The sequence below is a fragment of the Ambystoma mexicanum genome, chromosome 14, assembly GCF_040938575.1.
Source record: "Ambystoma mexicanum isolate Mex_15411 chromosome 14, UKY_AmexF1_1, whole genome shotgun sequence".
NCBI classification, from domain to species: Eukaryota; Metazoa; Chordata; class Amphibia; order Caudata; family Ambystomatidae; genus Ambystoma; species Ambystoma mexicanum.
Genome location: NC_090940.1, coordinates 636,446,749 through 636,463,785, shown reverse-complemented (window position 1 = coordinate 636,463,785; position 17,037 = coordinate 636,446,749). Strand labels below are relative to the sequence as shown.

Sequence of the window (17,037 nt, the reverse complement as noted above, 5' to 3'; positions counted from 1 at the left end):
CCCAAAAGGTTAAGTATACGCATCAGGAGAGGAAAGGCTTGAAGATTATGATCGTTCAGCTCAAGCAATGGCTGATGAGGAAAGGGGAAGGCTTGTTCCTGTGAGATATTGAAAGGCACACCGTGACCTGAGCCCATTTTTTTTTACAATTCAAGTGATCAAAATCATGAAGCTGTTCCAAGTTAGTATTATTCCTCAGATCAAAGGTTGATGGCGAGCTGGCCAACATCTGCATTTTTAACATTTCTGCAAGGCGAAACACCCAGATAGGGGGAGCCATGTCAATGTGAGCAATCAGATGTGGGTGCACTTGTACCAACCAGAGTCGAAGGACCCAGTGAGAGGCAAACTTGCTTGTCTAGTTCTGCCATAACTACTGGCGCAAGCATAGAGTTGTCGGCCACCGAGTCGTGGAATCGTTCCTCTGAATTACATGTCAGGGAACTACTGTTGGCAAATGTGTTGTGTAGCGTATCAAACATACTAGGTTAAGCATCATTGACTACTTTCAAAGAAAAAGCATGCTTAACATTTGCTGGTAATGCTGACATCTGAACCTGTGCTTCTATACGTGTAACCGAGGAGCAATAGGGAACAGTAGATAAGGTGCCTAAAATATCAGCATCAATGACTGGCAGACAATTTTGAGTAGAAACTGAACAGGACTCTTTTAGACAAGAGTCCAACATAGAATTCAGAAGTTGGGGAGGCTGAGGGCAAATTGAGGTTTTAGCCAAACGTTTGCCACTCCTCAAACTTCTGTCCATATTGAAGTAGAATACAGATATTCTTGAATTATACTGCAAAAGAAACAGTTTTAAATTGGTTCGAAAGAAAGGGCGAGCACAATGAATGGGGGAGCATTATTTGTGATTAGAGTAGTTTGAATCACCATACAATATTTTTAAGTGCGAGACATGGCTCACAACCAATCAGGGAGCCCCAACAGCAAGCTATCAGACTACCAAAAACATCAATTAGCTAATACTCACCTTCTAAATCTATAAATGCAGTAATACAAGTGCACAGCCAGCTATACATTCAGCTCAACATGAAATACAAGATTTGCAAATATTGTACCACCAGAACGCTTGCAGTAGATGCAAACTTGTTAAGTGCTAGATATTGCGGGTAAAAAGAAAAGCTAACGCAAGGTGCCAGCCAGGGGCACACTGGCTCAGTAATTGCTATAACATGCAAAGGAAATAACCCCAAAGTGTAGCAGATCAAATAAGATCATATAGCAGTCTTTCTGGATATACAACGCCGGGTGCCTTATTGATACATCCAAGCATACAGCCCTCTGCAAGCTGGTAGGCGAAACGGGCAAGTTCAGAGCTAATTCTTTATACGGCACACAAAGGGCATTAAAAATGGAGAGCTGCAGTGGAGAAATAAGCAAGTCGCCAAGCCGCCCAGTGCCAGACAGGTTCGACGGGCACTTCAGAGGCCCTTCGGGGGGAGCGCGAGCAGGGGCATGTGCCTGTGCCTTTTGTAGGAAGTGACCCGGATATGAGGGGCGGGCTTAGGCAGGACAGATATGCTGGAAGGTAAAAAGTTGCAATAAGTTCTTGATATTGGTGCAAAAGTCCAACAACAAGTGCAATGTGTTATAATTATAACATGAGAAGTCCAAATCCAGCAAGTAACACCATGACAGTAAAGAGGCAGCATAGCGTGGCTGCAGACTCAATTTGCGGCGACTCTCACAAGGCACTCAAGGCTCTCACCAGGCTCGACAGGCACTTCCTGGGGCGCGTTTAGCAGGCGGACCGATGACAAATTCAGTCTTGGATTGATTTAGTTTGAGGTAGGCAGTCGACATCCAGGTCTAGATGATGGCTAGGTAATTGTGGATGTCCTGCACGATATTTCTCATGTACAACCAAGTATCGAATGCGTATTGGTGGATGACTACACTGGGATCTTTGAGGAGTGCTCCATTTATTTTATTGGTAATTAGGCGCCTATACAACCAAACAGGCTTTCCTGGTGCCACAAGACAAAATGGGGAGGGAGCAATGGGAGTAAAATAAAGTGGCAAAGACAGTAAATCTACAATCGTGGTCCTACTAGGACCTGTGACATTCAGACGTGCAAATGAAGAGAAGTGCAGGAGATGGAGAAGGGAGGCAGAGTGGGCGGGAGCAGGGTTTGGACAAGTGCTGGTGGGAGCGAAGTGCAAGGGGAGGCAGGGTGGGGCCAATGGCACGTGCTAGGGTGGAGGAATCCCACAGGTGGGATGCACAGCCGCCAGGCACGGGGCCCCCACTGGGGCAGTGCTGAGGGGGAGGCTGCTGGTGTTGACTGGGTGGAGGGGCTGGTAACCTGCGAGATTCATAAGGACCAGGCCGCTAGTCTCATCAACAGTGGGGTGATTAGAAGGGACAGAAAAGAGGTAGAGAAAAGTAGAGCCTTTGAGACGTTTCCAGAACAAGGTCCATCTCAAGTCTGAGGGGGGCAAGGAGGCTGTTCCAGAGAGGCACCAGCCGAAGAGATCTGCCCCCTACTCTCTGCTCGGTGAAACTGACAAGCAGAGAGTTGGAGTAAGAGGAGTGGAGGGATCTAGCAGGGAAGTATTTAGGGAGGGAAAGTGTGGTCCCAGAAAGCCTTGTGGATGACAGTCCCTGGGCTTGAGACCAAGGATAAGTCTTGCAGCCCTATTCTGGATTAGCTAAAGGGGCGTAGGGAGGAAAGGGGAGAACAGGCTGCAGTAGTCCAGTCTCGAAAGGACTAGAGATTGAGACATTGAGCTTCTGTGGAAAGGGAGGACGCCTCTTCTAATATGAAGCTGGAAGTGGGCCTTCATGGCAAGGTCCAAGGGTGAATGAGAGAGCGGAATCGAAGATGACCAAGATTTTTGGCCTCACAGGATGGTGAGGTTAGAAGGGAAACGGGCGCAGGGGTCGCAATGAGGAGGATCTCCATATTACTGCCATTAAAAAGCTGCACACCATGTCTGGATGGCAGTCAAGAGTCAGAGTTAGAAGAGGGATGTTTGCAGGAGAGCTGTGTCTCATCAGTACAACACTGCAAGTGAGGAGAGAAGGATGAGGTGAGCAGTAGGTCCGAGATAGATATTGAAGAGACAGGACGACAGGATAGAGCCCTGGGGAACACTGCCGATAGAGTCAGGTGGTGGTGGAGGAGGAGGAGGAGAAGTAGCCGCCCAGTTGCAAAGGGCAGTCATTGAGGAAAGAGGTCAGCTAGTCAAGTGCCTGGTCCGTGATGGCAAGGTCACCTCAGAGCAGTTTTATGAGAATAGAATGGTTGACCATGTCAAAAGCAGAGGAGAGGTCGAGGAGAAGGAGACCAGCAGGATAGTTGGAGTCAAGATTTGCGAACAAGTATTCACAGGTGTTCAGGAGAGAAGTTTGTGCCTCTGGATGCCCGGAATACATATCGATGGTCATGGAGTCAACCAACCAGTTCAGTGTGAAGGATCAATTGGGGAGACTTATCCAACAGTTGAAACAGAAAGCGAGTGGTGGAGATAGTTAACTGGGCATGAGGGGTCAGATTTTTTTTTTAGGAGAGGGTGCACAAGGGAGTGCTTGAGGGATAGAGGGAAAGTCAGTGGTGAAGGAGTGGTTGCAGAAGTCGGCAAGAGCCAGGGCAATATAGAGGAGATGTTGTGCTTAATGGTTCTAGAGGAGCAGGTAAGCACCTGTTTGGATGAGATCTTCATACAGCAGACAATTTTAGAGACCTCATCATGAAGGGAGACAGTGTGGGGTGAAGATAGAGGAGCCAGGGGAACAGGAGCGGAGATTGTGGTGGAGTGAGGACAGATGTCCTGAGTTTTAGAAGTGAAATAAGGCCAAAGCGGTGCACAGGGCCTGGGAAGGCAGAGGAGAGGTGAAGACCGCAGTTGGATTGGCGAGTTCCTTGCATATTTTGAAAGTTCTGCTGTGTGTTAGCATCTTGATGGATGAGAAACAATATTGCCTTTGGAGCAGGCGACATGCCATTTTGACGGAGGTTGAACCGGAGGTCTGCCACTTCCGTTCAGCAACTCTACATTTAGATTTCAGAGAAGGTAGATCAGAGCCGTACAACCTGTTGCACTTGGAGGCAGGCTTCAGGCAGATACTCATGACAGGGGCAAGAATGTCAAGGGTGTTGGAGAAGTGAAGGTTGGTGAGGACAGAGTCAGATGCAGGGGTGGGAGGGGAGATGAATGTGGAGGCAAAAGGCACTAACTGACTTGCTTCATCGGTCGAATGGCACAAAGGAGGATGGCAGTGTGGCAGGTGGCTCAGACAGAGGGCTGAGGCACCCCAAATGGGATCAGAGGAGAGAATGGTTGGACCAGGAGAGGGGGGTGGTAACCAGGTTAGTGATCGGGATGGCGCCAGAGATGAAGGCATCCAGAGTGTCCCGCTGAGTGGGTTGGACCAGAAGGAAGGATAGTAAGAGGAATCCACAGACGTCCCTGAACTGTGAGAGTTGGATGTTCTCAAACCTGCCCCTCTCCAACCCCCTCAGCACTCTTCCCACATCCAAGCCCAGACCTCTGTAGCCTCGAACACGGGCAAATTCTTAAAATCTACAAGGCATTGGCCCATCCTTCAGCCTTCTCCACCTCTCGTGTTCCCTCCCAGGCTCTCTGTACGGCACTGGCTTTTGACTTCAACATTAAAAAAATCAGGACATCCGAGGCCACCAGGGGGCGCACAGGCGATTGCTGCCTGAAGACGCCGCTCCCGCCGAAACTGGGCCATATTGAGGGATTGAGCCCCCCACGAAACAGCTGCGGTTCTCAGTGGCGGTGAATCCCGGGCGAAAGAGCAACGCCGAAAGACCCTCAGACGCCTAAGAACGTGGCCCCGCGGCCTAAAGAGAGAATCCGCGGGAGGCCCCGCCACCCTACCCCGGTCATAGAGCACGCCAGCGCTTCGGCAGGGACTCCACCGTCGGGGCCTCGCGGCACGGGGGGAGGGTACCAACCAATCCAGCCAGAGGTGAGCCCACTTGACCCGAGCGCCAGATCACGGAGTCGAAAAAACAGGGGCGCCTGGACCCCGACCAACAGACCCTGGCAAGGGCCACCGGAGCAGTGTACTGCGGACAACAGCGGGGCAAGGCCGGTGAAGAAGGCGAGACTTATAAAGGTGGTGGCCCCTGGGCCCCGTCCCAGGGCAAGTGCCCACCTGGAGACGAACTCAGAAGAGAACACAGCCTGACCAGCACGCTGTGGGCGCTGCGCCCCCGGGGGCCCGGCCTGGTCCCTCACCCGATCACAAATTCGATACCCACCGCCGTCACAGGGACAGACGCCCACAAGCAGCGGGAAAAAGGGCGTGTAGAGAGTGTGAGGCCTCCCGCCGGGGACTGGTGGGGCGTGTGCCCACTCAAAGATAGCCCCACACAGTGATTTTATTTTGCCCGAACGGCGGTCTTCCAGCAGGATCATCGCTCTTGGCCCCCAAAGACCACCGACCGGAGGGAGAGATGGGGAGATCGGATGAGCTGGCGCCAAACCCTCCAGGAGTATCGCTACCAGGACGCCAGAAGGGAGATTAGCAGCCTGGATCGGACGACTAGAATGTCCCAGCCCGAGACCTCGCCCCCGTCCACCCTTACAATGGAAAAGGGCTTTGCCTCGGTCCTGCAGGAGATCAGAGATATGCGGGCGGGCATTGCCCAGAAAATGGAGAACATGGACCGCAGGGTGGACAAGGTCGAGGACAGACTGTTGCAGCTGGAGACCAACCAGTCTTCAACAACGACCCAAGAGATGGACATGTCCATGAGAATAGTTGCGCTAGAAAAAAGACGAGGAGAGGGCCAGGCAAACGGACGACTTAGAAAATAGGGAACGGAGGAACAACCTCAGAATTTTTGGGGCCCCGGAGTCGGAGGGAGAAACGGAAAGAGAACTGAACCGGACGGTGAGGGACATTATCACCCTTCTTTTCTCGGACGAGAAAACGACTGAACCAACGTTCGACCGGGTCCACAGAGTGGGGGGCAGAGCTGGGGGCCCCCGGTCAATCCTGGTCCGCTTTCATTACTACACAGAGAAAGCGAAGGTTCTGGAGGAGGCCAGAAAGGCACGGGAAATAACCTACAATAACGCACAAGTGTCCATTTTCCAGGACCTCTCTTCTTACACGCTGGCCAAACGCAGGATGTGCCACCCCCTGACACAAATGCTAAAAGAGAAGGGGGTGCGCTATAGATGGGGTATTCCCTTCTCCCTCTCGTTCGAGTACGGGGGCCAACGGTCGACCCTGATTACAGAGGACATCATTAGGGAAGCCATTCAAGGGTGTGTGTCGGACCCGGCCCCTTGAAGAGAACCTACGGGATTTGCAGCGGAAGGAGCCAGGGAACGCAGGTCACAAGGAGAGAGGAGAAAGAAGACGGGTCCACGGAAATTTAAGAAACTGAACCTGCCGTCCCCGGCGACGGACAGGGAAGACGCCGACCCCGGCCAGGGAGGAGCGGGCCGGTCGAGCCCGAGGTAGCCTGGAAGTACAAAAGGGTACGGGGAAACCAGGCAAAGAACTCACGCTCACAAACGTCGGGCCTGGCACAAGGACGAGTAGACTTCCAGGACTACGGGGCCTAAGGACGGAAGGAGCCTCCCAAAACAGCAAGTATGTCGGTTACCTAGAGGGGGCTCGGTGGGGGGGGTGGGAGGGGACAAAAAAGGGGGGCTCAAGGAGGAGTATTTTCCGACATTAGCCCAGCTGGAGGCGGTAGGCTGGTGATCCGGCCACTTACCAGCAATGGTGGAACTATTTGGCTGGACGCCGGGGTGGTGGGTGAAGGAACAGTTGGGGTTGTTCAGTTCGGGGGGGCACCAGGGGGCAGTTGGGGACAGGTTTAAGGCCCACCTGGGGGGCAGGGGGAGGTGGTAAGGGAGATCAGGTTGTAACACAAAAGGAGCAGGAAAGTAAAAGTGCCACAAGCCAGCTACCCAGTAAGATGTTGATCATTGACAATGGCTGAGGATCTGCCCGCCCTGGGCGTGGGTTCCCTTAATGTGCGGGGGTTGAACACCCCAACCAAGAGATCCTTGGTCTGTAGGAAATTTAGGAGGGCAAAGCTTGACCTACTCCTTCAGGAAACACACTGGGCCCGGGGGAAGGAACCGAAAATGCGAGGGGGCGGGATCGGGGAGGTCCTCAGTGCATCCCACAGAACCAAGAAAAGGGGGGTAGCCATACTATTAGCAAGGGACGTTGGCTTTGAAGTAGAAACCACGGTGAAGGATCCAGAGGGCCGATATCTGCTGGCTAGGCTAGGAAACGCAGCTCACTAGGGCCGCAGATGAAACCATGGCCCGTACATTCCAGAGGGTCAACGTGGAGCTAGGCCCGGTGGACACCATCCCGACTCCCAGGACAGGCCTCCCCTCCTTCACCTACTACTCAGCAATTCACACATCATACTCCCATATAGATTATATACTGGTAGATGAACCCCTTCTCCCACATGTCTCTGGCCACAGGGTTGACCCGGTTCCTTGGTCCGATCACGACTTGGTCCGTACCACAATAGCAGGGGGATGGTGGAGTGGCAGCAGAGGGCGATGGAAGTGTAACGACTCCCTGCTGAAGGACGAAGTTCTAGTACAGGAGGTGCAGGACGCCATCTCGGAGTATTTCGAGTTAAACGACAACGGCGAGGTGGGCACACACGCCTTTAAGGCGACCTTACGCGGCGTCCTCATTAGAATGAGAGCCCAGAAAAAGAGGGAGGCCCAAGAAAAATCCGAGGGAAAAGATAGCCCAACTCCAACCGGGGGACCTCCCGCAGGCTCCCCTGGAAAGAGCAGATTGCTACCCTGGAAAACTATAAACTCCAGTTGAAAGACCTCCTGTTACATAAGACCGAACGGAGCCGACAAAATCCTGGCCTGGAAACTCAGATTCAAAGGAACAGAACGGTGAAGGCAGTGAAGAATGATCGGGGATCATTAGATCTCGACACCCCTAACATTGGAACAGCCTTTCGCCGTTACTACGAAATGTTATACTCGTCGGAATATGACGGGGATGACATTCAGATAGGTTTCCTGGACTCCATCCAGATCCCGTCCCTGACAGGTGAAATGGCGGAGGGGCTAGAGGGCCGCGTGACGGAAGAGGAGGTGGAGCACGCGATCAGTGGGATGAAGGTGGGAACGTCCCCGGGGGAAGACGGCTTCTCTGTATACTTCTATAAGAGGTTTCAGGCTATCCTAGCCCCTTACCTGGTGAGGGTGTTTAACGGGGTGTTAGAGGGGGGCCTCTCTGCCAGAGACCATGATGAGGGCCATAATTGTGGACCTGCCCAAAGAGGGCAGAGACCCCACTGAATGCTCCTCATATCGCCCAATCTCCCTCCTCAATATAGATGTAAAGATCCTGGCCAAGGTGATAGGCAAACAGATGGAGGGGATAGTACGGGCGCATGACAGCAGTGAAAATGAACATCCTCCCAAGACTGCTGTATCTTTTCACGGCACTCCCAACAGGGGTCCCTGACCAGATGTTTCGAGACCTACAGAGGGCAGTCCGAGAGTTTGTTTGGCAAGGGAGGAACCCGAAGATAGGGAAGGCCATTCCAACGTTACCTAGGGAGGAGGGTGGTTTCGGGCTGTGGGACTTCCTTCTCTACCACCGAGCCACCTAGCTAAGGGTCTTGTTAGAACACATGAGGGAGGGGATGGGCACCTATTGGTTTTACCTGTAGGACATGGACGCCCACCCTCTGCAAGTACGCAACCTTTTGTGGCTGCCGCGTAAACACATCCCAAATAAATTGCAGACCCACCCAACCCTGGGAATACTCTGGTCGGTTTTGGAAGGAGGGACCCACAACTGCGCACCTCACGTCCTGGCCCTCCCCGAGGTCTTCGCTCTGGGGCCACCCGCTCAAACTAGGTAGCAGGGGATTCAGGAATGCCCAGTCCTGGTCGGATGGGGGGCTGGAATGGGCAGGGCAGCTGTTGGAGGGCGAGTTCCTTGAATACGAGCTGCGAGAAGCACTTGGGCGGGGGTCTCTTTCAGTCTTTGAATATTTGCGCCTGAAGGGCATCCTCTGTGACCAGACTTGGGGCCTGAATCTGCGGAGACAGCTGACCCCCTTTGAAAAGTTATTAGACACGGCCACAATGAGGAAGGGGGTAGTATCCAAAATGTACCAAATATTGAACACCGTCAACTTGGAAGGGAGGAGAGGGTTTCGTGGGTTCTGGAATGACCTGGCAGGAGAGGCTCTCGCAGAAGACGCATTGTCCAGGGTGTTTAAAATAGCTTTCCATGGGAACCTGTTCATGTCGGACATGGAGCATAACTAAGATTTTACAGGGATGGCATAGGGACCCATCTAAGTTATCCAGGATGTTCCCGGGGGTGTCCCCCAGTTGCCCAAGAGGATGTGGCCAAGTGGGGACGAGGGGTCACATGTGGTGGTCCTGCCCTAAGGTACAGGGGTTCTGGGAGAAGGTACGGGGATGGATGGCGGAGGTCACTGAAGAACTTCTCCCACTAAATCCACTGACGATATTGTTGGGCCTCCCACCGGAGGAGGCCGAAATACATAGGTACCCGAGAATGTGGGAGACCATGTTGCGAGCAGGAAGGGTGGCCCTAGCGCAAAGGTGGAAAAGTCCGGAGACCCCCTCTAAGGAAGACTGGCTAAAAAAACTGAAGAACATGTTCTTCATGGACAAACTGACAGCCATGGTAAACAACGAATCGATCACCTTCCAGGCAAATTGGTATGGGGTTTACCAGGCATGGGGTTGGGAGGCTCATTGACACTACGTGGACAACACGGGGCGGGGGCTATGGAGCCCGGAGAGAACCACTCAAGAACAATGGGGTAGCCCACGGCCCGGGAGACAGCGGATCCGTCTAAGCCAGCATTTAAGGGAACGCACAAGATGGCTCCAAAGCACTGAACTTTGGAGTATGGATGACGACTCCTGCGATTGGTTTTACGATGAACTCTGATCTGGGGGGAGGGGTGGAATTGGGGAGGGGGAGGAGACTACGGGGGTTCGATGATGTTAATGTGATATTCATACTGCTCCCGGTGTTGTCAGTGTTTCTTTTTCTGAAAAATTACCAATAAAACCAAAGTTTTAAAAAAGAAAAAAAAATCAGGACATCCTGTCCTCACTCCTCTACCTCTCGCGAACCCCCCTCCCCCAAACCTGCAAACTCCTCGAAAAGCTGACCATCTCCCAGCTTACTCTACACACTGTAGGTTGTCTCCATGGCCATCAGCCTGGCTTCAGAGCAGCTAGAGGCACAGAAACTGCTCTCCAGAACACTCCTTGATGTTCCCTCTGCTTTTGACATGGTCAACCACTCCATCCGATCAAGCAACTCAGTGAGAGCCTAGGCATCGCGGATCAGGCCCTGGAGTGGTGACCTTACTCCTGGACTGACCCTCCCGGTCCAACTTGGTTCCTTTCTCTCCACCACCTCACCTCACATTTGGGGTTCCCCAGGGCTCCAACCTCTCACCCTGGCTCTTCAATGTCTACTTGGCCCCTTTGACCCATCTGATATCTACAGTCTACTCTGTTTCAGTGTTAAGCGGATGACTCCTTTGGGCTCCCCTCAGCTTCCTCTTCCCTCTCGCTGATTCCCGTTCAGAGATTCAGGAATGGTAGGCCTCCAACGACCTCTGCCTTAATGCCAGTAAGACTGAGCTTCTCATTGGGACCCCTGCTCCCGCTTTCCCTCTCCCTCTGGCTGCCCTGCTTGGGCCCTCTTCCTTCACCTTCCTGTGAGGCAGAAACCTTGGCGTCATCTTCAACTCCACCCATCACGGATCTTGCCAAGAAGGCCCACTACAACCTGCACCTCAAAGGTGGTCTTCCTTTTCTCATTCCCCCAGAAGCTGTCTCTAGAGCCCTGGTTCTCCCTAGGCTGCATTACTGCAACAGCCTCTTTATCTGCCTTCTCCGCTCTCTGCAAATAATCCAGAACAGGACTGCAAGACTTATCCTTGGCCTCAAACTCAGGGACTCTCTCCAGACCTGAAATCTCTACTGGCTCCTGGTGGCTGCAAGGATCAAGTTCAAGACCTCTGCATCATCCACAAAGCTTTCTGGGGCCAGGGTACGCACATCCAACTCTTCCAAAATATCTTCCCTTCCCTCAGCTACCTCCAACTTGGAGGGTCAGACTCTTCTCCAGGCAGAAAGTGAGGGTCCGGTCGGTCCATCTTTGCAGAAGCCTCCCTCTGCAATGGCCTCCCTGTCCCTCAAACTTGACCCAGACAACCTGTAGCAGCTCAAGACCTTTACTCAAGCACAGGCTGGTTGCTTGGCTACCCTCAGTCTCACTGGGTGCCAGACTCCTCCATGATCAGTTGCCCTTGCACTGCTTCTAGACCTGCTGTCCCCAAGGGGCTTTAACTAACCTCTACAGTCCCCTGCCTCCTTGCACTTACCCAGAGCCACGCTGCCCTGGCTGCACTAGCAACAGAGCAATGCTGCCCTGATTGCACTTCCCCTTCCCTCTACATTTGGTTATTGCACTTGCACGATCTGAATAGCAAAACGCCTAGTAAGTTTGTCTTGTCCTCCCCCCCAACTTCCCTCCCTTGTCGCACCAAGAAATTCATGTACAGGCGTGTTATAAATGACATAATGGGATGGGGGCATGGTCAGACCAGTCAAGGGGTGAGAAAGTCAAACAGCCAGGAAACTATAAGTCCCAGTCAGTCCCGTTATGTTGAAATAGCTGTGGCGATACTGGATTGGTCACTAGAAATAAGCACACTGGGTGCATGTTATAGTACGGTTTAAGAAAAGGTCTATGTAAGGTAAATACAGACTAAATTGGGCATTAGCTTAACTTCAATTGTGGGAACAGTGGGTGGATCCTTGAGTTGTGTATTTGTTTTGGCCGTTTTTCGCTAGTGTTTCACCAATTCAAAATCAGTAGCTCCTTATTGTGGAATAAATGTACAGTACTTTCAAAACCAGCACTGCGTGAGAAGCCAGCGTGGGAGATTAGTGGGGGCTTTTCACACATGGCCGTACCAAATGCACTCAAGGAGGCATAGGCTGAGCAGTAAGGCTGACACAGGAAATCAGGGACTTTTGTATGTAGGTTGGTCAAGTAATACATTGCCACACAAAAATCTGAAAATACACCATTAGGCCCAAACACACACAAACCTTTACAATCAAATCATCAAAAAGTAAAAACACCCTTCAACACAGCAAAGCACAACTGTGGAAATTAGGAGGGAGCAAAAAGGAGTAAATGCCAAAAGTATACTTTCTGCATTCAATTGGAAGGTAGGCACCTTGTGTATTTGGAAGGCGCTTATACAAAAAGTAAATTGTGTTGCAAAGCACAAACAGGGCAAAAGGGAGGGAACATGGGAATGAAAAACAATTAAAACAATGAAAGATAGAGGCAGACCAACTAAGCCTTGTGTGCATTCACAACGTGCAAGTGCAGACAGAAGGGAAGGGTTAAGTGCTAGGGATACCAGGAGGAAAGTGATCAGCCGTTAATGCCTGGGTGAGTGATCAGCTGTCAAATAAGTGCAGGCCTGTGGTGCCATAGGCCAGTGAGTGCCAAGCCAAGTGCTGGGCGCGTTGAAGGGGATTGAGTGTGGAGGCCAGGGCCCCAAGGACACATAAGGGCCCTGGTCAACAATCTCAGCAACTGAGACTAGCAGAGCAGGGAGGAAGGAAAGGAGGAGAAGGTGAAACAAGTCAAGAATCTTACGAAATTTGAGGAGATCCAGCTCAAGATTACGAAGGGGGAGGCTGTTCCATAGGAGGGAGCCTGCTGAGGAAAGATCACCCGCCAGCTCTCCGTTAAGCAAAGAGCATGACACAGAGTTGGTGCCGGAGGAACATAAATATCCGGAGGGAGAGCAAGTTGTAGATCGCGTGGACCCCAGACAGTCTTACGGATGACACATAGGGAATTAATTTGATCCTAGCAGCAACCAGAGCCAGTGGAGAATTTAGAGCTGGAGAGTTGTGGTCCCTGGGCTTGAGGTTAAGGATAATTTTTGCAGCCCTATTCTGGATTAGCTGGAGGGCTCGTAGAGAAAGAGGGTAGATTAAGGAAGAGGCTATCGCCTTAGTCTAGCCTACAGAGAACCAGACGTCTAGAAACAGTGAGCTTCTGGCAGAAGTGAGGAAAGGGAGACTTCCTCTAAGGAGGTAGAGTTGATTGGGCCTTCTTGGCAAGGTCCTGAAAGGGGAGAGCCCATAGAGGATGGCAAGAGTGAAGAAAAAAGAATGCCAATGGGAAGGCTCTCTATCTTTCTGGCATTGAGGCAGAGATCATTGGAAGTGCACCAGGACTGTCAGGAATGATGGAAGTAAGGAGCGGGTCAGAGGGAAGTTTGACTAAGAGGTGTGCGCCATCTGCGTAACACTGGAAGTTGGGGGAGAAGGTGGAAAGGAGGTGTGCCAGTGGAGTAAAATGGGTGTTAAAGAGTCAGGAAGAGAGGTTGGAGTCCTGGGGACACCACAGGTGGAGAGGGAGGCAGGGCAGGAGATGGAGCCCAGAATAACATGGGAGGGGCGATCAATGACGAAGGTGGTCAGCCAGTCCAGTGCCCACTCCAAGATAACCACTCCATCTCCATCCTGGGTGACTATCAAATGCAGAGGAGAGATCAAGTAGAATGAGGACAGCTGGAGAGTTGGGATCAAAGATGCAAGCAGTTCCCGTGCCTCTGGATGCTCTGAATCCAGATTGATGGTTGTGGAGGCAACCACGGAGTTCAGTGTGCTGGGTAAGTTGGGGCAAGGCCAGCTGCTCAAAGAGTTTCCCCAAGGAAGGTGGTGATGGTTATGGGGCAGTAATTGGCTGGACAAGTGGGGTCTGCTGAATATTTTTTTAGGAGGGGGCACACAAGGGAGTGCTTGAGGGAGGAGGGGTAGGGATCTTTAGCTAAAGAGTGGTTGCAGAGATCAGCAAGTGCAGGGGGTAAGAAAACAAATATTGTCCTTAATGGTTCTGGAGGAGAAGGGGGAAACCTGTTTGGAGGAGACCTTCATGGAGCGAGACTGCGCTAGGGTGGGCTAGTTCCTTTCAGATTTTAAAGTGTTCAGCCGAGTTGTTGTATTCACCAGAGACGAAAGCCTGGATGTGGACCCTTTTCTTGGAGCAGATACAGTCTGTATTGCATTTGGAGCAGGAGACAGGCCACTTTGTCAGAGGGTGAGCCTGAGGTCTGCTACTTCTGTTCTGTAGGTCTATACTTGCGTTTCAGGTCAAGTTCAGAGTCGTACCAGGTGTTACACTTGGCAGGTTTCAGACGGATCCTCCAGACTGGGTCAAGAATGTCCAGAGTGTTAGTAATGACAAGATGGAAGTTGCTGAGAGCAGAGGTAGAGACTGCGGATGATGTTTGTGAACTAGGTTGGCAGGGCTGGGAGCGGTCAGAGGGCCAAGAGGACCCATGTGAGAGGAGAGCGTGGTCTGACCAGGAGAGAGGGTTGATCAATAGAGTGAAAGGTCAGTGTAGATGAAGGCATCAAGTGTCCAGCCGAATGGGTCGGACCAGAAAGGACAATAGAGAGGTTCAAGCATCAAGGAAGAGAGTGGATGCCATGATTGAGGAGTCCAGGTGGACGTTGAAATCACCCATGAAAAAGGAGGAGTTTAGCAGTCCTTAACCAGTGAGATGCGAGACAAATCCAATGTACTAAAGCATCTAGAAAGGAGGTTAAAATCACATTCCGGAAAACCAGTTTAGGTAAAAGTTAGGTGTAAACTCCACATGCCACCACATCCGAAGTTGCTTTTAGGCAGATTTTACATTAAGTACAGTGATCCAGCTCTTTAAAGATGCCTTTGCCTTCCTGAGTTAGGGGTAACAGTGATTACCTCAAGCTCACAAGGCTCTCTCAATTGTCATCTGGCAGACCAGCCCAGGTTAGACTCAGGGGGTGGAGTCAGATGGTTCCAGGCACAGCATAATATGCATGTCACAAACAACAAATGAAAGCTTGTCCAAACTAAATTCTTCTAAAAGCAATATAAAAAAAGCCAAGGGATAAATTACTACACTTATGTTTAAATACCTGTAACTATCTAAATTTGAGAGCTTAACCAGTGCAAACAGTAAGTGAAACTGCTCCAATAGGCCAGGAAGTTTCAAAGGTTTCGCTAGGAGGACCAGCCGAGCAGATTTGGGTATGCTTTGGTGGGAAATATTGATCTTCTGTGAAGATGTCTAAAGAAGCAATTCCTAGAGTTGGTGACTTTTAAGACTCCTAAAACCACGGTGATGAGGACTCCCCTCACTGCCACCCACTCCAGATAGACAAGCAAAAAAGACTCTCCAAGCAGCGCTAGAGGCACAGGCGCAAAACCCAGGTTCTAAAGATTCAGAAGTAAATCGTTTGGCGCTCATCAAGTTTCTAGCAATGGCAACAGTGCCGGAGGGACGCCAAGACAGACTTCGAAGGATGCTTTCTCAAGGTTTGGTGGTTGTTGGTTTGAGGGTCCGAGCCAGAGACACTGCGTTTGGAGGTAGTTGGTGATATTGGCAACATTACCCAGTTATCCTTGGGCTTCTGAGCTTGGGGTCAGCTTAAGAAGGACTATCGTGAAGCCAAGTACGGAGGAAGGACTGCGAGGCAAATTCAGTAGCGCAGTCAGAGAACAAAGACAAAGGCCCTGGGGTGTGAGGATGGCAGATGGAACTAGTGTGCACTGGCCCAATATCGTGTGATGAAGATACTCTGATCAGTTGGGCACATTCTTCAGAGTCCTGGCAGACGGCTGCATCTTCTGGATTTGGCAATGCAGGTGCAGTTAGGAGCTAAAGGCAAACTAGGCCTTTGTGCTAGAGATGTGATCCAATTGTCTCCACCGGACAAAGAAAAGCAATGAGACAGGATTCTGTCCAACACCTACCCATTCTCCTCCCATTGCGAGATCTTCTGGCAGAGGTCCAAGGCCTAAGCTTAGGCTCGATGACGCTGCAGTGACCTTGGAAAGCAAGGATACTTCAGGGAAAGCGTTGCTTCTTACTATAGAGAAGCAGCAGCAAGGCAGTCTTCTAAAGCCTCTGGAGTATTAATGCACTGGGAGGGTTTACCAAACCTTATGTGAACTGTGACATCACTTCTGGTTGTAAATGTGGGCGAACCGTTGTATCCAGTGAAAGTAAATTGAATGCGTGACCTGGCTGCATGACGAATGGTATACTTAAACTGCTCTGAGATTAAGGCTCCATGAGAATCAGCTGGTGCCTGGGAGCTGATGTGATGTAGGTCTGGTAGGTTCTTCTCCAAGGCCTCCAGGTGTGACTTCTAGCTGAAGATGGTGAAAAGCGCAACTTGGAACCTATACAGTGTCAGATTTTGTAGAGCCTGCAGTTGCCAGCTGAGCTATCTCAGAGGGAACATCCACTGCCACTCAAGTCACCAGCCACAAGCAGCACCATGCAGCTCCTCACAAACAGCTCAACTAGAACCCTGAAGTCTGTCCCTAAGGGAGTGCCCACAACAACTAATGTTTAAGCTACTAAGCTACCCCAGCTTAAAGAAATGTATAATGCAGCTGTGTTAGATCGATTAAATGAGCAGTTTTACAAGTGAGAAGTTTTTGGCAAGATATGAAATTGTAAAGGATGGCAGGAGTTGTTCATGGGCGAATTTCAAGATATTACTAGCGTTTTCAGAGCACACTACATTAACATTGGCTGATACAAGACGTCTTTCCAACAGGCAATCTATAAGACTTATAGTACAGGAAGTCACTATGCTCGAGTAGGGAGCAGAACCATATCTGTATAAGGTGGCAAGAGTTTATAAAAAAACAAAACAAATGTGCCCGCACTAGCAGAATCAGCAACTATGCGAGTGGCCAGCTAGAAAAAACAGTCCTTCACAGAAAGACCTTCCCTTGAAGCTGATCACTCAGACCACCACCACAGTAAAGAAACCTAGCATGCACCACCATCACATCACAAAGGAAATTCCTCAGAGGCGAACTAAGCAAAAAGCAAGCACCCTTCTCCCTAGTAGTCCACAAAATGCTAACATTAACACAAAGCAGTGTAATGGCTTCACTTTCCTTGCATCTTAAG

The 17,037-nt window shown here is 51.0% G+C and overlaps 1 protein-coding gene across 5 annotated transcripts in view; it reads right to left on the bottom strand.

The window, feature by feature from the left end:
- The window catches only part of MARK3 (microtubule affinity regulating kinase 3), a 606,883-nt gene that overhangs the window by 500,808 nt on the left and 89,038 nt on the right, over positions 1-17,037 (bottom strand). The window lies entirely within an intron of this gene.